Source organism: Petaurus breviceps, unplaced genomic scaffold, assembly GCF_028583685.1.
Source record: "Petaurus breviceps papuanus isolate PSGF00001 unplaced genomic scaffold, PetGlider_PUasm1.0 188, whole genome shotgun sequence".
NCBI lineage: Eukaryota > Metazoa > Chordata > Mammalia > Diprotodontia > Petauridae > Petaurus > Petaurus breviceps.
In genome coordinates this window covers 4048375-4069346 of record NW_027185804.1, presented here as the reverse complement: position 1 = coordinate 4069346, position 20972 = coordinate 4048375, and the positions used below count along the sequence as shown (strand labels likewise).

Sequence of the window (20972 nt, the reverse complement as noted above, 5' to 3'; positions counted from 1 at the left end):
GAGAGAGAGAGAGAGAGAGAGAGAGAGAGAGAGAGAGAGAGAGGAAGGGAGAGAGAGGGAGAGGGAGAGGGAGAGAGAGGGCAAACGAGCCAGAGGGAGAACAGGGTCTCCATGACAACTGGCCTGGCCAGCAGCTAGTTGTGCTTGCGCTCATTGGAGCTGGAAGAAGCTTTGGAAAGGTCAGAGGAAGGAGCTGGGAAGCGCGCAGCAGGTACTGGTTCCTAAGCGAGCGGATTTGGGGGCCCGGGGCTCCCCGGCCTGAGCGCGGCGCCAGCGATCCCCTGCTGAGGATGGAGTGGGCAGCAAAGGCCCCGGAGTTTCAGGTAAAGCACAAGCCCCGACTTTGGCCGGCCCGCTTTCCCTCCGCCCGGCTCTCGTGTTTACTCGGCACTGGCGGCGGCCGCCTGCACTCGCTGCTCGGGCTCCGGGGCTCTGGGGAATGATGTCATGCTCCAACAGTTGGATTCTATTAGGTGAGCAGTGGGGAAACAGGCAGCTCGCGGGGCTGGACGAGCTCCTCGCTGAGGCTCCTCTTTTGCTGAGTCTGAGGGGTTGGAGCACAGATATCCCCCCCCGCCCCCTTTTGACTGACTCCAGCGGAAGACTTTTTACATGAGGACGCTTTACATTAAACACAAGTCTCACCCTTTATCTTAGTGCTTGTGCTAGTGATTCTTGCTAAAAATCCCCGTGTCCCGTGCATACCAGCTACGTTAAAGTTTATGTGCCTTCTGCCTGGCCTGTAATTTAAAATCGAAAGCCAATTAAGCTCCAGTAGGTGCCGGCTCTGGAATCCATGTGTCTTGGGAGTATGAATTAGGCTGGGAGAGAGTGTGGGGAGGACGCCTGGGCTGGGAAGCCTCCCCCCTTCCTCGTAATGCCCTGAGGGTCAGGATATCTCCCGTAGGTCTTTAATACATTGGTAGTTGATTTTTCTAAGAGATGCATGAGGAGGGTATAAGGAGGGGGTTACTCTGCCACTCTTCTAGTAATCTGGGAGTCAGCTGGCCTGAGGACCATGTTTGAACGGGTAGACTCCCCTGGTTAAGATTCTAACCAAGTATCTCGTGCAGACAGTGAGTGTCTCAGCCCGTCCAAAGCATAAAAAATCCGGGCTTCCTTTCCCCTTCTATTCTGACTGTCCTGTATTTTGGAAAAACTTGTTCTGATCTCAGAAGAAAGTCAGAGGGCCAAACATACACCTTAGGCATGGTGAGCATGGCCCAGGGCATTGGAGGATCAGAGACTGTTATCTGATATAGAAAGGCATTCTCAGAAGTAACACATTATCTAGCCTTACATCTTCAGGAGCCCCAGTGCCTGGGTGACACATTTATCACCTTCGCCTCTCTCTACCCTTGAAATGACTTAAACTGTCTCCCAGTCAAGCATAGAGCCTTGGCAGGGGCCATTGCTTTTTTTCTATGGGTCAGAGTAGGGAAGCCCCCCAGCTCTTTTTTTTATTCTTCCCTTCTTGAACTTTCTGAACAGAATGTCTTTTGTACTCTGGCAAACAATGAGAGAGCCTCCTGATTGGCTCAGAGTAGGCCTGCCAATGTAAGCCAGTGACCATGCTGTGGATTTCTGTTCATTCCTCTGTAATTCTTGAATCTGTGTTTATGTGGGCATTTGTGTTTGTAAGTCGGGCTCCATTTATGAACCCCTAGAACCTGGGCTCCAGATCAGAAGGTCACTTCTACAGTTATTCCTTCATTCAGGGCATTCTCAGGGGGACCCCCCCCTCCCCGCCTTTGTCTTACATGTAATTTCTACTTTCTGCCGGAGTGAGTGTGGAAAATGCTGTTTGTTGGTCAAGAAGAAACTTGGTATAGGGGGAAAGAATATAGTGTGAGGAAAAAACCTCCCAGAATTTATGGAGGAACTCAATTTTTGCCTCTCTTTTTAGGGAAGTGTGATCTCTTTTGATCATGTGTTTGGGAAGGAATGGGAGTTCCTTTGATTCTGTCAGCTCTGTTTATGAAAAAAAGCTATAGAACGGGTCATTGTATGACTAATGCCAACTGACTTCACCTTTCCATGCCAGTTTCCCCATCTTTAAAATCGATACCATAAACTTCTGCCTTCCCCCTTTTCTCTCTTGTGACAAGTCATTAGATCTGTGATTTAACTGATTGACTGACCCCTCCATTGGGATAAATTGCAGCCCCTCCGTGCCTTCTCATTCCCCTTGTCCACATTATCCCATAGGCTCTCCACAGGATGAAACTCTCATGCTGGCGGTGTTCTTCCATGGCTTTTACATCTGAAGGGCACCAATGCCACACCCAGGAGAGCCATCTCTTAAAAAGATAAAGGATTTGCGTGAAAATGATGTGAGACATAAGGGGTTGCTTCTCCAACCTGGACCAGGTGTAGCCATAGAAATGAAATTGTAGTAGTGCAGAATTTCATTTGGAGGGGTCCTCAGATGTTATGGAATCTGCCCCTAACCAAAGCCTGAATCACCTTAACACTATCCCCAAGTGGTCATTCAGCCTGTGTTTAAAGACCTCCAGCCTTGGGGGGCTCCTTACTGCCTGGAGGTCAGCTGCTCTAACTTGGAGTAGCTCTGGTTGGGAAGTTTGTCCTATGGAAGAGAGGATCTCAGAGAGGGCATTTGACTTCCCCATTGCTTAGCCTGCTGGGTGCTGCTGAGGGGCTGCTTGTGGAGGGTCAGCTTCAAGTGGAGTTGAGGCTTTGTCTCAGTGGTTGTTCCTCTTCTGGGGAAAGGGCTCTTTGGCAGTTAACTCGAAAAAAAGGAGAGAGACAGACAGACAGAAAGAGAGAGACAGAGACAGAGAGAGATAAGAAAGACACAGATACACAGAGACACACAGAGAGAGAATAAATTAAGGAAGTGGAGTGTGTTAAAGGGGGGAACTGGATATTCCCGAGACCATGAAGCCAAAGGACACTAGAGGCAAGGGAGAGGAATCGAGGGGCTGCTTACTGATGGCGGAGAGATCAGGCCCTGTGGGTGGAACAGTAAAAAGGATTATGGGTTTTTCTTCCACCCTGTTGGCCCCTTTTTTTTGTGGGCCAGGAGAATAACCAGTCAACTTTGCCCTGGGGTGGTGTCTGGGAAGCTCAGTCCCTGAGCTGTGGGGTTCCTGGTACTGTGCCAATCCTTCCTTCCATGAATCACCCTCCATCAGTCTCAGGAAGGTCTATTTACTCCCAGCTGGGTTTGGGGCTACAGTTATTCCCCGCTGTGCTGGCAGCAGTATGGTAGAGTAGAAAGAGCATCCTGTCAGAGGCCATGGGTTCAAATGCTGCCTCTGATGCTTACTACCTGTTTGACCCTGAGTGAATTAATAATTAAGCCTCTTTGGGTAGGCCTTGATATCTTTATCTCTGCAAGATGAGGAGTTTGGATCAGAAGGCCCCTTCCAGTACAGATTTATGATCCAAAGACCATCTCTGTTCCCCCAGAGGTGAGTCACAATTTGGATGCCTCTGAGTTCCTTAAGTAGACTAGCAAAGTTATATTTCTGTTTCTTCTTTGCAACTTTTTAAGATAGTCTCAAAATGTAGTCTTCAGGTGGGATCCCTGTGGAGGAGTGGGGGTCCCCAACACCTTTTCTGGGGGTGGTCTTTAAGGTCAAAATTATTTTCATAATACTAACACATTTATTTTCTAATATGGCACATATTGATAGACATAACCCTTGTAAACAAAAGTTCTTTGGCGAGGGGCCTCAATAATTTTTAAGAGTATAAAGGAATCCAGAGATCAAAGAGTTTGAGAAAAGCTTCCCTCAAGAAGGTGCTGACCTGCATCGGTAGAAAAAACTTACCATTCAGGAGGTCCCTAGGCCAATGAAATCCCAGCTCCAGCCCCTGCCCCTTCCCCTATCCTGGAGTAAGTGGTGAGTGAAGGAATCTCCCGGGTTTGCCTTCTATTTAGGATATTTTGATGGCCAAATTAAACTTGTGCACATTGCCTAGCATGCAGTAGGTGATGAATAAATGTTTATGGATTGATTGTTGTTAGAATCACGAAACTGCCGAATATTAGAGCAGGAAGGTTCATTAAAGGATGACTGGACCAACCTCCTTATTTTATTTTATTTATTTATTTTTTAAAGCAATTGGGGTTAAGTAACTTGCTCAAGGTTACATGTCCAGTTATTTTGTGTGGGTGCCAAGTATCTGAGGCCGGAATTGATCCTGGGTCTCCCGACACCAGCGCTCTTACTCACTGTGCCACCTGGCCGCCCCAACCTCCATATTTTAGAGGTGCAGAAACTGAGGGTGAACAAGCTAAAATAGCTTGTCCAAGGTGACATGGGTAGTTAGTGGCAACCTAGCCCCTGAAGAAAGAGATTAGCCCCACCCCACCTCTAGGGCCAGCTGTGAAGAGGCACCTAAATTGACTGGCCAGGCTGGAGGGTCAGGACCATGAATGGTCCATGGACCCAGCCTTCATGAGTCCCTTTCTGTATTTCTCATCTGGTCTCTGAATTTAGGGGATTTCAAGTGAACCCAAGGAATTTTTTTGTGCAACTTGGGTGAGGACTGAGGTCATCTGACAGCTGATGTTTTTCAGGGCCTGGGATTTCTGGTCACCTGTGACTGTTCAGATGTGTCCCCACTCCAAGGGGGCAGTGCTAGCCGCTGTGGCCCCTGCTGAGACGGCAGCCTCATCTCAGAGCTGCTCGTCTGTCCTTTAGAAGTGACTGGCTTCTGTGGTTTTGTCCTCTGGGTGAGCCGGTGTCATTGGTCATGACCTACCCTTTCTTAGGCTAGGCCTTTGCTAATGGTTCCTGCCTGGTGGCTATCAGAAGCTCCCCAATTCTGCCTTCTCTGGGGTGTACAGTGTGATTCTGTGGAAACCAGATTGAGCCTGGATTAAGCTAGGCTGTCTGCCCCCTGTGAGCTGTGGGTGACTCAGTGGTGCCAGTGATAGGCCAGGCCTGAGGTGGAAGGAAAATAAGGCTGTGATCAGATAGTCAGTGTGTAAAGCTTGGCCAATCCTCTGGTCCTCTGGGTTTTTATTTTGAGGGGTGGTGGTGGTAATCACCGTGTGTGTGTGTGTGTGTGTGTGTGTGTGTGTGTGTGTGCGCCAGTGTAAGACTTGGCTGTTGGCTACAGGATAATAATTGGGTTCTTTGAGTTCAGGGACCATGGGAAGAAGAGGGGGAGGGGCATTGGGAAATGCATAGGGGGTGGGGGTAGTGGGAACTGATGAGAAAAATGACCATCTGGCAAAATTTGAAAGAATTGTTGTTGGCCTTTTTTTTTTTTAGCCTGTGGGCAAGTTTGCGTTATTGTGTGTGCTTTGTGGTGTGGAGCTGGGGAGCATTTCATAGATTTGTCTCAGTTGGTATGCTCTGAATGTTCCTGATGGTGGGAAGTTGCAGTGCCTACACTTACCTTAAACTTAACTTTTCATATATTTTACGCATTTAGGGGGAAACGCCGAGGGTGTTAAGAGAAGACAGTACAAAGCATTTCACTTCTCCCCTTCCCTCCCCCCCACCCCATGTTTTCCTTGCCTCTGCTACACTATATTTCTAGAAAATACACTGTACAAATACAAACAGATCGAACATCTATACATACATTTTCTTACTGATCAGAATGGATTTATATCCTAAAGCCAGCGCTGAAAGTGCCTCAGATCCTTCATCCCAAGGCATTGGCTGAAAATCAGGCCTCATTGTTTTTCTTGAGTCCCCAGCCGTTTGTCTCTCCTACTCCCCCCAGATGACCAGGCCTACCCCACCCTCTCTATATACACTTTGCCCATACCCACAATTGATGGGCAAGAGACTGACAGAAAACGAAACAAAAAAAGAAAGCCAAAAGGTGAACTTGGTGCTGGAGGTGGCCTTGGCAGAAGCCTAAAGAACAAGGAAGGTAAGAATTAAATGGAGCCGTGATCAGCAAAAGGCAGGAGATTTTTTGGGCTTTCTCATCTTCTCCAGTAGATTGGTCCTTCCCCCACGGCTTTAATGATCTTTCCCTTCATCTACTGGTTCCTTCCCTGCTGCCTGCAAATATGTCCAAGTCTCCTCCAAAAAACCCTCCCACCATCCTCACTAATTATTGTCTCTCTTCTTTTCTCAGCCAAACTCATTCTTTCCTCACTCTCTTCTAACCCTCTGCAATCTGGCTTCTGACCTCCAGTGAAACTGCTCTTGTCAAAGTTACTCGGGATCCTTTTTTTTAAGGGTTCTTTTTTATAATGAATTTAATAAGCATCATCAAATGTGATCATTTCAAGATAGAAAGAGCAGAAAAGAGGGTTATACGTGAAACTGCGAACTTTTGGTTAGGTATAGTTTTTTTTTTTTAGGTGCATATTAAATTCAGCACAGTGATAACCAAATAAACTGCCTTGCTTGTGTGTCCCTTTGTCAATGTCATTCTACTCTTTTCTGTGTATTTTTTAATGATTAATTGACACTTTTTTCTTTCTTTTCTTTTCATCTCTGTCCGTGCCCAGCTGCCCTTGCCCAAAGAAACCCTCCTTTGTAATTAATGAGTATCATTGAGCCAAACAAATCGATTCATTGACCGTGTCTGAAAATACCACCTCTCCCCCATCGGCCTTCTCAAGTCATGACTGGTCACCTCCTGGATCGGATTTTCTGTTTTTCAAAGCTCTCTTCCTTCATTGGGTCAATCACCTAGATTTTTCCTCTGATTCTCCTTATTTTACTCTGACTCGATTTATTGACGTTTTCTCAGGCGTCCTGGAAAGCATCATATTGGTCATTTGGTGAAGCACAATGGTGTTCCATTATCTTCACATATTGATTCATTCGGCCAGTCTCCCGCTGACTGGTACTTTGTCTCAGGTTCTTTGTGGCAACAAAAAAAGTGCTTCCATAAATATCTCTGTACAATATGGGTCCGATCTCTTTGAACGTCTTTGACCTTTCTTCCTTTAAGGCAGAGCTCAGGCATCACTTATGTAGGAAGCCTTTCCTGAGCCTTACCCAACTGCAAATTCTTCCCCTCCAGGACTGGTTATTTAACTACCTTTGAATGTATTCTCTTTATATTTATTTTGTGTAGAATTCTCTCTCCTATACACATACGCATATATATACACATATACATGTACACTTCTAGTAGCCCCTATTAGAATGTAAATTCCCTGAGATTAGGGATTATTCTCATTTGCTGTATTTGTATTTCTAGCACTTAGCACTGTCCCTGGAACACAGTAGATGTTTAATAAATGCTGGTTGATAACTAAATAGTTGATTGATTAATAGTAGATACTTAATATGTGTTTGTTGATTAATTGATTGATGAGGACCAGAGAGTGAACATAGCTATTCAGATGGTAAGGAGTTTTCTGAAATGCGTTTTCCAATGGTGAATTGCAGGATATAGTGGGAGGGATGCTGGATATGAGGCCAGAAGGTTTGGGTTCAAATCCCAGCAGTACTATTTGTTACCTGGATGTGGTCAGAAAAGTCACTTCACTTTTTTGGTGAAGTTGACTCAGTTTCTCCATGTGTAAAATGAGAAGAGTTGGTGTAGAGGCCTCTGAGGTCCCTTTGAACTCTTCCTTCCTCAGTGTTCGGAGGAAGCCAAGGGGATAGGGACTCTCACAGTACTGGAGGTAAAAAGTTGACACCAGAAAGAAAGCCAGGCTTATTGGGTGGCCTTGTAAGATGGAGACATGGGCTAGGAGTTGGACTGGATTCTAATTGTCTCATTTGGAATTTGCTTAGCTAGCACCAGGCCTGGAGCCAGGAAGACCCAAATTCACATCTGGCCTCAGATACTTACTAGCAGTGTGACCCTGGACAAGTCATTTAACCCTGTTTGCCTTAATTTCCTCATCTGTAAAATGAGCTGGAGAAGGAAATGGCAAACCCCTCCACTATACTCCAGCCAAGGAAACCCCCAATTGGGGTCAGACATGACTGAAACTCCTGGAGCAACAATGACATAGGGTAGCTTATACCATGAGTTTTCTGATGCTTTCTGGTTCTTCTTCATGTCACACATCTTAATATCTAGTGCTTTCAGATTTTGTCACTTCTTTCCTTCTCTGTAACATCTCAGTCCCTTGTCCCACTTACACAGCCCTCACTCTGGTTCAGGGAGACCCTTCTGGGGCTAATGGAACAACATCCTCCTGGTTATCTTCCTGCCCCATGTTTCTTCCCCTTGCAGTCCATCCTCTCTACTCTGCTGCCAAAGTGACTTTCTAAAGTGTGCCTCCCCCTCTCTGTAAACCCCAAAGGCTCCCCATTCTATACCTCCAGGATCCAGCATTGGATGCTTGGTACAGCCTGGTCCCTTCATGCTTTTCCAGGCTCCTCATGTTCCTTATACTCGGCTCCCCAACACGTGCTTCATGATCCAGTGACAACTGGGGTTCCCCCCTTTGCACTGACTGTCCCCTAGGCTGGAAGCACTCTCCTTCATCTCTGCCTCTTAGTCACCCTGACCCCCTTCAGGACCCAGGAAATCCTGCTTTCTGCAGAAGGCCTTGCCCAGTTCCAGCTGCAAATGCCTTCTCTTCTCATATGACCTCCCGTCCACCCTGTAAATATGTGGCATGTTCTTGTCCATTTAGGCTTTTGTCTCCCCGTTAGAATGGGAGCTCCTTGGGGATGGGACACTGTGCCTTTTTTTGTTTTCTCAGTGCTTAGTACAATTCCTGGAACATTTGCTGATATTTAATCATTTTCCAGTCATGTCTGACTCTTCCTGACCTCATTTGGGGTTTTCTTGGCAGAGATACTGGAGTGGTTTGCCATTTCCTTCTTCAGCTCATTTTACAGATGAGGAAACTGAAGCAAACAGAGTTAAGTGACTTGTCCAGGGTCACTTAGCTAGTAAATATCTGAGGTTGGATTTGAACTCAGGTCTTCCTGACTCCAGAATGGTGCTTCCTGGAACATAGTAAGCACTTAATAAATGTTTGTTGACTGACTAATAGACTTGCCTTACTAGAAAGGGGAATGGAAGACAATAAAGTATGAGGATTTCAGCCCATGTCTAGAACTCAAGTAAGGGATTCCTGTCCCTATCCCCCTTAAATCTTGGAAAGGGCAAAGAAAATAACCCCAAGAAGAAATTCAGGTAGTCTTCTCTTTGGATACTGGTGACATTTTTTGAGTCTTCCAGAAATACTGGGCCTGAGTAGTCCTTGTATAAATTTGTCTTCTGGGAAATATTAATAGCTAATATTTACAGGATGATTACTATGTGCGTGCATTTTGCTGAGCACATCACGAATATTATCTCATTTGATCCTCACAACAACCCTGGGAGATAGATGCTATTTAAAAAAAAAATTCCTTTTTTTGCTTTTTGGAGGGGGGAGGGCAGGACAATTGGGGTTAAGTGACTTGCCCAAGGTCACACAGCTAGTAAGTGTTGTGTCTGAGGCCAAATTTGAACTCAGGTCCTCCTGACTCTATTCACTGCGCCACCTAGCCGCCCTGATGGAAGCTATTTTTTACTCCCATTTTTACAGATGAGGAAACTGAGTCAGAGTTTAAGTGACTTGTCTAGGGTTACCCTGCTAGCAAGTATCTGAGGCTGTATTTGAATTCAAGGCTTCCCAGCTCCAAGTTTTCTCTACTGTGCCACCTAGCTGCCTCTATAGAAATCTTTTTGAGGCCAGGAAATTATCTTATCAATTCTCTCCCCGAAGAGCTTTGGATAAAGCCTCCAAAAGGTAGGTACTGTCATATATTAAATGAATAAACAGGGGCATCTAGGTGGCACAGTGGATAGAGCATCAGCCCTGAAGGCAGAAGGACCCGAGTTCAAATCCAGCCTCAGCACATAGTAGCTCTGTGATATACTTAAGGCAAGTCACTTAACCTGATTACCTCCAAAAAAACAACAAATAAATGAATGAACACAGTCCTTTGGTTCTTGAGCTGTTTGCTTCGCACCTAGAATAGGACACTCCTGATGCGTCTTCCAGGTATGAGACCATAGAAACAAAGGTCCTCAAGTCTACCCTCTTGAGCACTCTCAGTATTCTTAGTAGGATCTGGTAATTCCCAGGAATCCCAGGGCTGGGCTGGTCCTCCCCACAATCATCCAACTCTTCTTCCTCCTCTCTCTTGCTGGTATTCTCACCAAGTCTACTCACCCCTTGATCCTTTGCACCCCTGCCCTGTTTTGGTTTTTCCAGTTACTTGCCACCTTTCTAAAGTTAATCTGCATTAAGATGTTAGGGTTAGTTAAGAATGGCTTTGGGGGAGATGTGATATTTTAGTAGGGGACTCCTAGAAAGTGAAAACTTCCAAGATCCAAAGACAGAACCATCAAGGGTACAATTTCAGGCTGTGATAAGCAGCAAGGAGGAGGTTTTTGGTTGGGGTGGCTTTTCTGGGGCCATATAATTCCTTCATATGGTTGACCCCTGCTCTGCCTATTCATAAAGCCGGCTTTAGACTGTACTTCAAATTTTTTCCTAAAAAAACTCCCATTGACTTAGGTGGGACAGGGCACTGATTCTGCCTGGTAGATCAGAAATGGCAGACCCTATAGTGTGCGTATGTGTGTGTGTGTGTGTGTGTGTGTGTGTGTGTGTGTGTGTGTGTGTGTGTGAGAGAGAGAGAGAGAGAGAGAGAGAGAGAGAGAGAGAGAGAGAGAGAGAGAGAGAGAGAGAGAGAGAGAGACAGAGAGAGAGAGAGAGAGAGACAGAGACAGAGAGGAGGTCCTCAGTTTGTTTCTGGTCAGCTCCAGGTGATGCCCTGCGGGTGGGTTGTGGCTCTCTGTGTGAGAGCTCCAGGGACTGGAGAGCCCTTAGTCAAACAGTCAAATCATCAAGAATTCATTTATTAAGCACCTACTATGTGCCAAGTGCCATGCTAAGAATTGGGGATACATAGAAAGGCAAAAAATAATCCTTGCTTTTAAAGAGTTCACAGTTTAATGGGTTAAATAGTATCTGATGTATAAGTTAGGACTTAGGGTCATAGGACTTAGAGCTAGAAAGAATTGTAGGCACCATCTGGTCTAAGACCCTCATTTTATTTTATTTTTTGCTTTTTGGAGGGCCAATTGGGGTTAAGTGACTTGCCCAAGGCCACATGGCTAGTTTTGTGTAAAGTGTCTGAGGCCGAATTTGAACTCAGGTCCTCCTGACTCCAGGGCCAGTGGAGTCGGGTCACTGTGCCACCTAGCATCCCCCCAAGGCCCTCATTTTAGAAATGCTTGTGAACTTGGACCTGCCAAGGTTAAGTGTTTTCCCTGCGGTCTCACAGATTGTTGGCAGCAGAGCTGGGAGTCAAATGCAAGTTGTAGACTATACTGAAGCAGAGCAGAATATGTTCAGTGATCAGCTGGGAGTCAAGGTTTGGTGCTGAGAGGTGGAGGAGGGCATGGACGTGCTCATATTTGCATAAGAGGAAAAGGTAAGGCATCGATTCCCCTAGCCATTTACAGTCAGCTCAGCTATTCTGAGGAGCTTTTCTAAGGAATTCACGTTCATGGTGACAAGTAGAACTTTTTCTTCATTCAAGCGTGCGATAAATATTCTTTTGTTATTGTTCAGTCATGTCTGACTCTTCATGACCTCATTTGGGGTTGTTTTCTTGGCGAAGATATCCGAGTGATTTGCCATTTCCTTCTCCAGCTTGTTTTTACAGATGAGGAACTGAGGCAAACAGGGTTAAGTGACTTACCCAGGGTCACATAGCTAGTAAGTGTCTGAACTCAGGAAGATGAGTCCTCCTGACTCCAGGTCAGACACTCTATTCACTGTGCTCCCTAACTTCCTGATAAATATTCCTACTTGTGGTTTAACCCAGTTTCACCTATCTCTCTTCCTGTGTGCTCTATAGCCCACAAACCTTCATGACATCTCAATGATTATTGTGCACAGTCCCCGTTTTTACGTTTATAAATTTGGCTAAATGAAACCCTAGAGGTCAACAGCCTCATTTTTTAGCTGAGGAAACTGAGAAACTGAGGAATCAAGGGACATGTTCAAAGTCATACAGGTAGCAAGAGGCAGGGGTAGGATTTGAATTGGGGTTGGGTTTTGAACCAAGGTTCTCTGACTTCAGATATTTCCCATTTCTTTAATTTGCCTCCAAATGAGAGGAGGTTGCTCTGGGTCCTTAAAGATTCCCGACTTTGGTGTCTTCTGTTTATAACTTCAGAATTTGGCCTAGTCCACAATCTAGGTCCTCGATAAAGGACAAAATCAAATTAAATAAGATAATATGGGTAAAGCACTTTGGAAATCTTAAAGCACTATGTAAATGTTAGCTGTTGTTGCAAGGGCAGCTGAGTGGCAGAGTGGATAGAGTGCTCTGCCTGGAGTCAGGAAGACCTGACTTCAAGTTCAAATCTAGCCTCAGGCTCTTACTGCTGGTGTGACCCTGGGCTAGTCACTTAACCTTGTTTGCCTCAGTTTCCTCATCTGTGAAATGAGCTGAAGAAGGAAATGGCAAACCAGCCAGTATATCTGCCAAGGAAACCTCAAATGGGGTCACCCAGAGTTGGACTGGACTGAAACAATGGAACAAATTGTTATTAGCAAAGCTCTGTCTTCTTTGGGAGAAGTTTGCATTCATTGTCTTTGGGGAGGGATGGTGGCCCTGACACCAAAAGGCCCTGCAGACATTTCTGGGTCCTTTTGATAACTCAAAGATATAAAGCGGCCAAAACACCATTTCAGGAAGGGGAGAGGAGGAGAAAGACTCCTAACCCCTTGCGGTGTCTGACGCAGTTTTCAGGCTTTCATCATCAGCCCATTATGTTGGGGAGTGAGAGAACAGGTAAAGTGAGGCCCATGGCAAGTGCCACGTCAGACCACAGCCTGCTTGGCCTGTCTCGGCTCATGTTGGGGGCAGCCTTGCTGAAAGTCTGAGACTGAAATTCTGACATTCTGACCAGTTGGCCTAGGGCTTTTGTTTAACAAAAAGTCAAGCCTTACACAGACCTATTTCTTGGAATTGTAATCTTTCAGGGATCTGCAACCACTTTGGTATGGGTAATCTCTTCAGTCATGGGAAGACAAGGGAAAAGCAAGCTGGGTTTGGAGTCTGATTCTACCTCTGTCAATCCATAAGCATTTGTTAAGCCCCTACTATATGCTAAGCAAAGAAAGGCAAGAACTATACAATCTCTTCTCTAGGACTGGGGTGGGGAACCTGTGGCCTGGAGGCCACATATGGCCCTCGAGGTCCTCAAGTGCAGCCCTTCAACTGAATCCAAACTTCACAGAACAAATCCCCTTAATAAAAGGATTTGTTCTTTAAAACTTGGACTCAGTCAAAAGGTTGCACCCAAGGACCTAGAGGGCCACATGTGGCCTTGAGGCCACAGGCTCCCCACCCCTGATGTAGGAGCACACAGTCCAAGGGGTAGGGAGATGGGAGGGGGAGAGAACCAGCAAATGCCTAAAAGAATTTACCTGTATGATCAGGAGCAAATCACTTAATCCTCTTTGGGCTTCTGTTTAAAAATGGCAACTGGAGTGGGAGGGATTCAACTGAATGACCTCTGAAGTTAGAGAATTCAAACCATCCTCCATGCATACAAACAGTTTGCATTTTTCACTTCATTTGTTACTGGCCAGGATCAGGCCAGCTGCTCTGGAGAGGCCATTCTCACCTGAGCTCCTCAAACCCGGCTTTTCCCTCATCGATCTTTAAAAGGAAGGGAATCCTAGACCACAGTGAAGTCTAGGGACATCAGCCCTCTCTGGCTGTTTCGGGAGGTTTCCTGACACCAGCCGGGGTAGGATTGTCTGCTGTGATTCTCCTTTTCCTGCCTTTCAATCTTTTAGCAATCTGGTCCCAACCTACCTCGCCAGCCTTATCCCCCCATACTCACCTCTTTAGCACGTCCCTCACTCTCCCTTGCTTGAGGGCTGGCGCTCTTTCCCCCTGCACCCCCAGTAATGCCTACAGTACTTTGCACCCAGTATTTGATTAATAAATATTTGATGAATTTTGTTGACTCAGATTACTCAGCTGCACAAACCCATCATTCCGGTTACCCTCCTCATTGACCTTCAGACAGGCCTTTTGTATTCTCCTGGCTCCTTTCTCTTGTACACCTTCTTTCTTCCTAGAATGTCCAGCCTCTACTTGGCCTTCATCTTGTTCATCCTTCAAGATCCATCTAAAAATAGCACCTCATTTCTGAAGCCCCCCACCCCATAAGCCCCAGGCTTTCTCCCCTTTCTCAATTCCCGACATACTTGTCTGCCCCATTCATTTAATAATTGCTAGCACATATCAGCTGATGTTCTTTATAATGTGACATGTCTTATTTTCCTAACAAAATTATAAGGTTTAGATCTTAGATCTTCTGTAGCGCCTGGCACAGTGTTACTAATGTTATAGTCACTCAAATATTTGTTAATGACCTGATCTTATTTTGGCTTTAGGAAACATCTGGATTCACTTCTCATAACCATAGGGCCTGTTGGCTTGCTTTTGGTAGCCTTGCAAAGAGCCACCAGCCAACAGAGAGAAAGGGAGTCCCTCAGAAAGAGTTTTGTCAATCACAGAGCCTGCAAGTTTCATTTATTGGTCAGTTGCTGCTAAGACTACTTAATTTCCCTTTTATCCTAACCTAGTCTAAACACTATCACTTTCGGTTTAACTTGATGCCTTTCTGCTTTTCCTTCATTTCTTTAAATTATTTAAGGAAGGCTGGGCACTCTCAGCGGGAGACTGTGTGCTGAGGAAGGGCCACTCAGTAATTCCTCCAGTTCCTCCACAACTAAGCATCTCAGAGGCCCGCTGCTGAGTGTCTTGGTCGCAGCTGCAGATCTGTGTCGTTGGGACACGTGGAGACTTTCCCCTCGTCTGCTTCTTGGGGAGATGCACCTCTTGTATCAGCAGAACAGGGAGACCAATTTTCCAGCCAGTTAACAGGCCCTAACGACTTTGTTTAAAAAAAAAAAAATAAAGTAAACAAGATGGGGGAGTCGGGCCCAGAACGAAGTGTGTAGCAATTGCTTCCATCTGGACAGTCAGAATCTTGCCACATAGCATCTAGTTGGTGATGCTTTGGGCAATGGGATCGGGGCTCCAGGGGTAGGAGGGGCATAGCGAGGAAGAAAAGCAAGATGAATGGAGGGGTAGAGATGAGAGGTTAGGGGAGGAAGGAGAATGAAAATGTAAGGAAGGGAGAATCAGGTTGGGAGGAGTCATGGGTGTTTTGGGGGTATTGGTTGCTCTTGGACTGTAGTTTCTAAAAGGTGCTCGGTCTGAATGATTATTCTCACAGGACCTTGAATAAATCCTGAAGGTCACATTACTGCCTGTAGCAAAGAGTGGGGAATAGAGGTGGAGAGGAGGGGAGCACCCTTTGGGAGCTTCTATTCAGCTATTTAGGATGAAAATCTAAGAACTGGTGAGGATAGCTTTGGGTTTTATGTTTTTCCTGCATCCATCACAAAGTGCTTTCTCCTTCCCATTGGGAGGAAGCAGGAGAGTTTGCAATCAAATTTACCTATGCATCCTAAGTCCTTAAAATCTCTTTCACATGTTCCTAAAGTACTCAACTGCAATGTTATCTCCAGTTAAAAAACAGGCGGGGAAAATGTCATCTTATCAGCAGAGCCAATTTATGGGCCTTGGATCCTGAATCAGGATGGGGGCAGAGCTGGGAATTCTTGGGATTATTTAGCTTTTTTTTTTCTTCCAATAGAAGCTGTTTATCATTTAGGGCTTTTGGGGCCTTGGAAACCAAATTGTCAGCTTCTGCCTTCTAGTTTGAACTGAGACCCAGGCCCCTACTGTGGCTACATATTGGTAGCTGGAGAGATTCTGGATATGTTTATAGAGAAGTTGGACTTCAGTGTGGAAAGGAGAATGTTAGAGCAATGTTTTTTTCCTCAAACCAAATCTGTTCTCCTTGTCAGAGGTGAATTTGTTGGCACAGTGTTTTTGCCAGATTTTTTTAAATCTTGGCAGTAACAACATGACCTTCAGGATTTATTTAGCTTCCAGGAAAATAATTTGCAAAATATGGCAAAGACCAAAGAGTCTGGAAGCCATTTGGTGAGCTCTGCCCACGTTTTATATGTCTTGGGTCAAGAAAGATGTAAGCCTGCAGTAGTACCCAATAGCTGGGCCAGATGAGATACAAATGGACAGGAAATTCAAAGAGGTTCCTTCAGGTGACAGATGATGGCAAAGATGAGTGGCCTGTGAGCCAGGGAGGAGCAAATAGCTACCTCCCTCTTCCCTGCTATCTTCAGTCCTTTGAATTCCCTGCCCTTATTTGCTGTACCCCAAAACAAATGGAGAATATGCCAAACCAATGTTTGGACATGTTGAAGATGGACTGGTCAGCACTGCTCTGTGATCTGTCCCTGCCTTTGTTTCTCTGGGTTTGGACTGTGCTGCATTTCTGGTTTGAGCTCTAAGAGCCAGCTGTGCAGTCCTGGGTGGCAAGAGGGGCTTCAAGCCTTTGCCTGGTTTTCTTAATTCATCTCTGAGCAGGAGCCCACAGAGAAGTGGCAAGAATCAGGTTATAAAGAAAACTGGGAGGAACAAGTGGAATTTGTTTGGTTTAATTCTTGTTAAAGCAGAAAAGGAAAAAAAATCGTCTTCATTTTTCTTTTAAAAGAACTGTTTAGTCAACCTCCTAAACAGTGTTGTGATTCCAGGTCAGCAGCTAACCACCAGGAGCACCCCTGGGATTTTTAAAAGCTAAGTAACTCCGCCTTCTATTTACCTGAAGAATCCTGGAGGCCCTCTGCTCACTTGAGCTCTGCTGGTCTGAGTTCTGCCACCAGTTTAACTTGGTCTCCTGAGAGTTTTTGTACCTCTGTGGAGGCTTGGACCTGTGTCTCTCCAGGAACGAATGGTCCCAGAATAGACTTTCCTTCTAGGAGGCCTTTCCAGAGTTCAGGGCAGCCTTCCAGGCAGCTTCTAGGCCAGTCCTTGGGGATCTGTAGGGACCTGTGTGTGGTGGTGATATTTAGAAAAATTAAAAAAAAAAATTCCATTTTATTTTCAGTTTCAAATTCTCTCCCTCCCTGTCCGTACTCAATGAGAAAGCAAGGAAAATAAAACTCACTATAAATATATATTAACATGCCAAACATTGACATCTAGAAAACCTTAAAACAAGCTGTTGGTCTCATTTGACTACAACTGAGTTTGAGTAAATCATAGTGGCCTTATTTTGAAGTTAGTGTCTTCGTAACACAATTGGCCAATCTGATCTAAAATTGATGTCTAATCCTTCAGATCCAGAAATGTACCATTTAAAAATTTCTGTAATAATCAGATTATAAATGTATTATCTGAGCATACTGGAACTTTGAAAATATGTTAAGGATACAAACCCAATTTTGTTGGGAAGAATGACTAAAAAGGTTGAATGAGTCCCAGAATTTTGAGACTGGAAGGGATCTTAGCGGTTGTCCCAGGCTAGTGTCTCTCAAAAATGGGAGTGTGGAAGCAGCAGGTGGAATGGTGGCTAGAACGATAGATTTAGTGTTAGGGAGACCTGAGTTCAAATCCATTCTGAGACACTTATTAACTGTGTGGCTGTGGGCAAAGTTAAGTTAGCTTCTGTTTGCTTCAGTTTCTTCATCTCTAAAATGGGACCTGGCTCTCAGGGTTGTTGTGAAGATAAAATGAGGTTCTATCTGTAAAGCAATTTGCTATAAAAATGCTGGCTATAATTATTATTAGTAGTGACAATAATCATTTCAGAGTCATTTGGAGGTTAGGAAGAAAGGTCATATCCCATCTTTGTTGTGAAAGTCAATCATGGGACTTGTCTCCAATACAACCACATCTACCCCTACCCTTTTCTCCCATCACTCCCCTACTCTACCCCTTCTCTCTACTTTAAAAGTTACCAATCGCTTCCCTTTTGACCCTGGTATTTTCCCCTCAGGACTGTTATAACCTAACTACTTCCTGGACACCCACTATAGCAGCTGCCTAGGTGTTGTTGGGAAAATCCAGTGTTCTTCCCCACCCCCTTTCCCCATCCTCCCTCTCCTCTTTCTCCCAAGTAACCTGGGTGACTTAATTGGTCACCCTTCAGAGGGTTCTGTGGCAGCATCTGGCAAATGAGTTCTACTTTTCATTCTAAATAGGATAGAGTCTTACAGAATGAGCCAGTCTGGATGAGTTGGGATATGCATCTCAGATCTCATTATTTTTGTCACTAAACACCCTTTTTTGAACTTCTCTATTTCTGTCCAGGGTACCACCATCTTCTGGTCCCCCAAATTTACAACTTCAGGGTCATATTTAACTCCTGACCCTCTTACTCTTCCCCCACCACCACCCCATCCCATTTGTAGCCAAATATCTTCATTTCTACTTTCACAATATCTCTTTCACCTTATCCCTTCACTCTACTCATATAGCCAGGCTCTTTTCACCTCTTGCCTGGACTATTTAGCCCTCACTCAGGTCTCTCTTCTTTCTACTTTATCCTCAGCACAGCTGTCAAACTGATATTCCTAAAGCTTGGGTCTTCCCATGTCACCTCCTGTCTTAGTAAAGAAGGCTCCTTTTTAACCGTAGGAGCACATATTTTATTTTTTATCTCTTTTTAAATGTCTATTTTATGTAATTTTTGTGATGTATGTAATTATTAGCATAGTAGTACGTATATATCATTTATAAACAAGTAAATGTGTACATATCACAGGTGCTTGTTAGTAAGGTTTTTTGTTTTATACTGCTAGGGGTGTGCTCTCGAAAACATTTGGAAAGACCACTGGTCTAGACCAGTATCTGCTACTGAGAATTCTAAAGCCCAGAGAGGTTAAGTGGCTTTCCCATGATTTCACAACTAATTTGTGGCAGAGTAGGATCTATGATTAGTCTCCTAACTCTCAATCAACATTTTTTTCTTTTCTATCATCCTGCTTTTTCTGTTGTTACGCGGTATTTATCCCTCAATTCTTCCTTCTTTATAATTCTCAAGGGTAGGGCTTAGCAGGTAGGGCAGATTTTGAAATTTGTAGGCTGACATAGATATTTTAGCTCATAGGATTCAGAACAGAAAGGACTTCTAAGGTATCACCTTAATCCAGCACCATTATTTAATAGGAAAGGAGACTGAGGCCGAGCGGGGTGGAGCTTTGGCTCATGAATGGATCACAGAGAAGAATATGGGTCCAGGTTTTGTTTTTTCTCCAAACCCACTGCTTTTCCCACTAGAGTTGCCTGTACCTTATTTTACAAGGAAAGAAGCTTGGCAGAGAGACAGGGGGCAGGGGGAGGGGGCATGGGCTAAGGATTCAGAGAGCCTCTGGGTCCAGCTCTGAAACAAGGAAAATTCAGAAATTGTTCTATTTCCAGACAGGGAGAAAAATAGACTTTACTAATTCATCCCTCAAGAAGTTTATGATCCTTGCCATGCATTTGAAAGACTTTTTCAGAAAGATTACATGATCTGCCCAAAGTCATGAAGCAAGTTCTAGTGACCTTGGCCCTTAGACCAACTGATTGACCAGTTAAGCTACCTGTATCCTTTGCTTTCTCTGGCCATTTACAGAGGGCAGAGGTGTTTAAGGAAAAACTCTTCTCTTGTATTTGGCTAGCAGAGCTTGATTTCCTTTCATGAACAAAAGGAAATCGTAGATCAACATTTCCTTACAGGGACAATTTTTTTTTCCCCAAAAGGTTTACCTAACTACCACAGGGATTTTCACATCCACATCTAATAGGACTGCAGTACTTAAATCAAAAGTGTGAAACATTTTAATAAACTCTGGTCCTCCATTTAATCATGAAACATAAATTTAGCTGTCTGCCCTGCTTAGGTAGGAACTTTTCTGAACGGCTGTAGAAGGTTGAGATTTGAGTTTCCTTATTTAGCTCGGAACCTGGCATTGGATTATTTTACTGTCTTCATATATGGTTGAGTCTCTTTGTAATTAACCTCAGTCTTCTACCTTGTCTTGTCATGATCATGCTTGGTATTTTAATAGAAGTGTCAGGAATTAGGTGACTCCCATACAGTTGGGCAGAGTGGAGGGAAGTCATTTGGCACAAGCAGAAGAAAAGAAAAGAAACTCCTATTGTTTCTATCAGAAGACTTCTTGTACTAGAGATGATGTTGCAGTTTCTTAGTTTAACAAGGGGGTTTTAGCCCCCCACGCCCCTCCAAAAAGCTTATCGATAGCAGAACACAAACAAAAATCTTGGAAAACTCTATACTCCAGCCTCTAAAACTTACTGTCACCTATTGGTCCAGTAGCTTAGATGTGTTGAAGGGGATATATTTATACCTGGAAATTGATGGAATTTCCCCCTCTGTTTAAATGCATTGGAAGACTTACCCTGTATCATCAACAATGTTGATGTACAAGTCCATGTCCCTCATTCAGCTCCTGTATTTCCTGTAAGATCCAAATGAGCTGCCAGTGGAGTTTCCACCTGTGTTTGCCCTCCTCTTTTGAACAAGCCAGATCTTGTCACTGACTCACTTGGGGAAATACTCATCCTGGAGCCTTTTATTCCACAGAGACAGGACAAGTGAAGATGCTGGTGCCTGCCTCCCAGCCAGGAGAAGCCTCTAGAAGGAAGGATGGAAAGACCTCCACCTCTGCCCTAGCATAAAGTGCCTGGCACTAAGGTTCATAGGACTGGAGGTGATCTCCACGCTAAGAGTGTTTTGTTTGTTTAGTCAAGTTTACCTAGGATGGGACTCTTCGATTAACTTCCTAACCAAGGAGTTGAATTCCAAGGGCAAAGTCCACTGTTGGCAGCAGATACGTTAAGAACACCCGGTGAGAAGGGATTTCATTAGGCTTTGGCTTCTTGGATTTCAGCTTCTCTTCCTCCTAGAGGTCTTGGTCTCAGGTCTTCTCCTGGGATGCCAACCAAGCTGCCCGCTTGTGGATTTCTCTTTGTGAACATCATGGCAGGAGAAAGTGTTGGTTCCCTTTGTGATCTGTGTTTTCAGGTAAGTCTCTTGGGCTTTCTGTCTTGATTGGTGAGGATGATTCTCTCTCTGTTGTGGCATGTGTTTTTTCCCTTTCTCCATCATTCTTCCTCTCTCTCTCTCTCTCTCTCTCTCTC

At 44.8% G+C, this 20972-nt stretch overlaps 1 protein-coding gene across 5 annotated transcripts in view; it reads left to right on the top strand.

Moving 5' to 3' along the window:
• The first annotated feature begins 6 nt into the window (after positions 1–6).
• Positions 7–20972, top strand: part of DENND2B (DENN domain containing 2B) — a 142215-nt gene continuing 121249 nt past the window's right edge. For 4 of the 5 annotated variants that reach the window (XM_069091174.1, XM_069091175.1, XM_069091173.1 and 1 more), the window contains exon 1: positions 7–323. The gene's annotated coding sequence lies outside the window, so the exon portion shown is untranslated. Of the gene's footprint in view, positions 324–20417; positions 20857–20972 lie in introns of those variants that run through there. The other variant, XM_069091172.1, reaches the window with a different exon arrangement.